The sequence below is a fragment of the Opisthorchis viverrini genome (assembly GCF_000715545.1).
Source record: "Opisthorchis viverrini unplaced genomic scaffold opera_v5_62, whole genome shotgun sequence".
Lineage (NCBI taxonomy): Eukaryota > Metazoa > Platyhelminthes > Trematoda > Opisthorchiida > Opisthorchiidae > Opisthorchis > Opisthorchis viverrini.
In genome coordinates, this window is record NW_008751718.1 from 33,767 (window position 1) to 37,865 (window position 4,099).

Genomic DNA, 4,099 nt, shown 5'->3' on the forward strand with positions numbered 1-4,099 from the left:
CAGACCGCCTCGTAGCACGATTACTCGTAGTACGGGGTCTCGCTGCTCCCCTTTGGCCTTCCTGGCATGGTTGCACCTTGTGGAACGAAGTTCCAGCCAGTGTAGCCCGCGGGATCATTGCAGCACTGAAGCCCGACCACCACGTCAAGGTGGCAGCTTTAGGTCGGGGTTGGCGACTGTGTTGGACGGATGGCGTCAACGGGTAAGCGGATCTTCCGGTTCATAAGAACCTCCGCCGTGGACTCACCATGTAGAGCGTTAACATTTGGTGTCGCCCTGTAACTCAGCAGGAATGTCTCGATGATTTCCGGCGTGGTCCCCTCCCATTTGAGTTTTTGGAGTGCGCGTTTGAAAGTATCAACAAATCTTTCCACTTGGCCATTTGATTGTGGATGAAACGGTGGTAATCGCACATGTTGTATGCCATTTTCTTGACAGAAATCGGAAAATTTAGCGGAAGTGAATGCACTGCCGTCGTCAGAAACAATGATATTTGGAACTCCGAAGTGGATTAGCACATAGTTTTGAAACGGTAGCCTCAGCAGTAATATGGTTCATGCTAAACACTTCTGGCCATTTGCTATAAGCATCTACTAGGATGAGGTATTGTTGTGACTTGACTGGTCCCGCAAAATCAACATAAATTCGTGACCATGGAGTTTCTGGGACAGGCCATGCACATAATTCTGTTTTGCGATTTTGCGGAGAGGAGAGTTGGCGTTTTGAGCACTTTTGAACAAGTTCTTCCAACTGTTTATCTATGCCTGGCCAGTAAGCATAACAACGGGTCAATGCTTTCATACGGTTGATACCGGGATGTCTAAAATGAAATTGTCTAAGAACTCTATTCTGGAGTTCTGAAGGCACAATCACGCGTTCCGAAAACAGCAGACAACCATCGATCTCGGAGGGCGAAGATCGGCGTTGGTAGAACGGTTGAACCTCTTTATCTGGGCATACTAGAGGCCAGTGTGTGCGGTGAAAATGTATTACTTTTTTCAGTAATGGATCACGAAAAACGGCGTCGCGAACCATAGCAGAAATGAGTGGTAAGGCGCGGATTGCTGTAGTAAGCACAGTATTTACTTCCGGTTCCGCTGTTATTGATGCGATAACCGCATCCTCAAGTTGTAGACGCTGAGAATCCATCAGCCTTGATAATGCGTCAGCCTGGCCCATCGCATCAGTTGATTGGTATTTGATGGAGAAATCGTAGCCCAAGAGCATTGTTGCCCAGCGTTGTAAGCGATTTGCTGTGTACACAGGGATACCTTTCTTTGATACGAAAATACCGAGAAGTGGTTTATGATCGATGATGAGCGTGAAATGACGACCATATATAGCATTTTATGGAACTTCTTGATGGCGGAAATTATAGCTAAAGCTTCTTTTTTAATTTGTCCATAATTGCGTTCGGTAACTGTCAGGGATCTGGCTGCATGAGTTATTGCTTTTTCACTTCCATCAGGGAATACGTGAGATAACTGCTCCAATACCATAATTGGATGCGTCTGAAACCACAATAAAATCCAGAGCTGGGTTGTAATGTGTGAGAAGCAAGTTAGAGTTAAGTTGTGATTTCACGTCATCAAATTCAGATTGGCAATCGTGTGACCAGTTCCATGGAACATCTTTTTTAAAGAGGGTGATTTAGTGGGTGGCGGACACGATGCATGTCTGGTAGAAAAGTGCTGTAATGGCCGACCAAGCCAAGGAACGAACGTAGAGTTGTTAGATCCGTCGGTGCCGTCATTTGAAGTATGGCAGAAATGTTTTCTGGGTCCGGAAGACGACCATTTTCGTTAAAGATAAATCTCAGGTATTTAATGGAGGTGAGGAAAAATTCACACTTTTCAGCACGGTAGAAACCTTCTTTGTGGTCCCACCGACGACACGTCTGGCACTGGTGCTCCTTGAATGAACAGAAACGTGCATAATGCCACGCGCCACAAGACCAACACGGTGTTGGCGGTTTTTTTGTGTGTAACAGTGATTCGTTTCAATGTCATGACACCACTGGGATTAGTAGTTCGTGACGTCTGCTATACCATTGCGGTATCGTGTTTAAGATTACGCAAACGTTGGCATTCTGTAGTGGGTACTTTCACGGTAATATCCTTCTCGTGCTCAAGCTTGGAAAGCAGTCAAGTGCGAATATCTGATTCCAACGGAGACTGAAGACCAGCAACAAAAATTAGACACTTGAACTGATCCTCTGTAAGTGACTGCAATTGAAATTTTTCACACTGACGGTTGACGACACCAGTAAAAGTGACGTAATCGTCGGCATCACGCTCGGCCAATTTGAGACAATTGCATCGGACATTAAAAAGTGAATGCTGCTCACCGAAAACTTCACGGAGTTGTTCCACTGTTTGCGCAAAATTTAGATCCTTTGGATGTTTGGGAAGAATAAAGTTCGTGAACCGATCGTCCTCGAGGGTCCCAAGTTCCCGGACCAAGAGACGGGATTTCCACGCATCATCTTTGTCGGTAAACTCATTCTGAAAAGTATCTTCCCAGCGACTGTACCATGAACCGAATGTAAGACCAGATACTGGTTCGTAGGGGAATTGCCGCGATAGAATCCGCAAAGGATAATGAAGTACCACTCTGAGATGGAACCGATGTCTGAAGACTGACAGCTTGGGTAAGAGACTGAATAAGTCGCAACTGCGATTGTTCGAACTGCGCTTGTTGTTGTTGGAACACCCAAATGACTCTCAAATACAATAAGTCTGCCTACTTGTTAATTAAGATCTACAACAACAACTACAACAACAACAACGGCATCTGAGCGTTTAACTCGACAGAACAGGGCTTTCAATGCGTTATAAAAGTGGTCCCTGATAGCGTTAGTGTTACGGTCTGCTGGAGCGTAAGCAGACACGACAACAGACAACGACTAACTCCACACCTGAGACACCTTCACGGACGTAGCCATATGAACCGCACAGTGGAAACTATCCACTCATACAGGGATACTTCAGCCCGATCACTTAAGACTTTGCTGATATCTGCACACCCTACCACAGCGAACTCTGGACCTCCAGAGGTGCGGAGCCATAAGTAAATGGGGTAGTTAGCTAAAACACTAGGCTTGCATCTTGAATTCTTGTTTCTGATAAGCACAACACACATATGGCAAGGGATTCCTATGTGTCAGCAAGAGCTGTCTGTTGTCGTGTTTGCTTCAGAGTGCAAACACTAAGTTGCCGGGCAAAGTAGGCGCCAAAGCTTGGAGCTTTGGAGATGCCCAAAGTCTTCAGTGCCAGCTGACTTTCATACGTCGGGGCCAACACCGATGTAGGACGATGGATGTGCTCACGAAAAGCAGTAACAGTGAGGTGGGTGAGGGGGAGTAAAGGTATATGAAAGAGAAATGAATTACACGTAGGCCATTTTCGCGCAGCAAACCTGGGGTATGCAGCAAGGCGATCCGGCTGACGACATTACACGACGGTTAATGTGGCATGAGCACAAGCACAGTGGTCAAACTGAGACCTACCAGAATAGTTTGAAGGCGACTGCGGAAAGTGTGGTTGTTGTCAAGGCGTCTCCCAGATTGGGATCCGCGTGATCACCTCTCCCATTCACGGTTAAGGAAGCTGTGAGATATGGTTGCTTATCGATGTCAATCGCGCTCTTGTCTTCGGCTTCTATCCAGATTTTCTGAAAAAGTGTCTGGAGATGTGGGCACCTCGACAGATTGGTAGGCTAGCATTAGGTCCCTTTTCCATCCAGTTTTATCTGCACGGCAGCAAGGCATCAGTATTCAACGCTGTTGTGTTGTCGATGACCGCCATGACTAGCGTTTCATAAACGCACATCTTCGGATTTAAGAATCAGATGGAAGCCCGAACACAAGCCCAAATCGACGGAGCGCAATACATCTTGCACTACAATGGATTACGCTGGATAAACCAAATACAACAAATGGCCGATAGCCGCGTCCGGAACTGACCCACTTAGTCAGTCGAAGAATGGAGCTCGAACTCGAGGACGGCAATCCACTACTGTAGCAGCCTTCAGGTTCAAGTATATATATATATATATATATATATATATATATATATATATATATGTGTGTGTGTGTGTG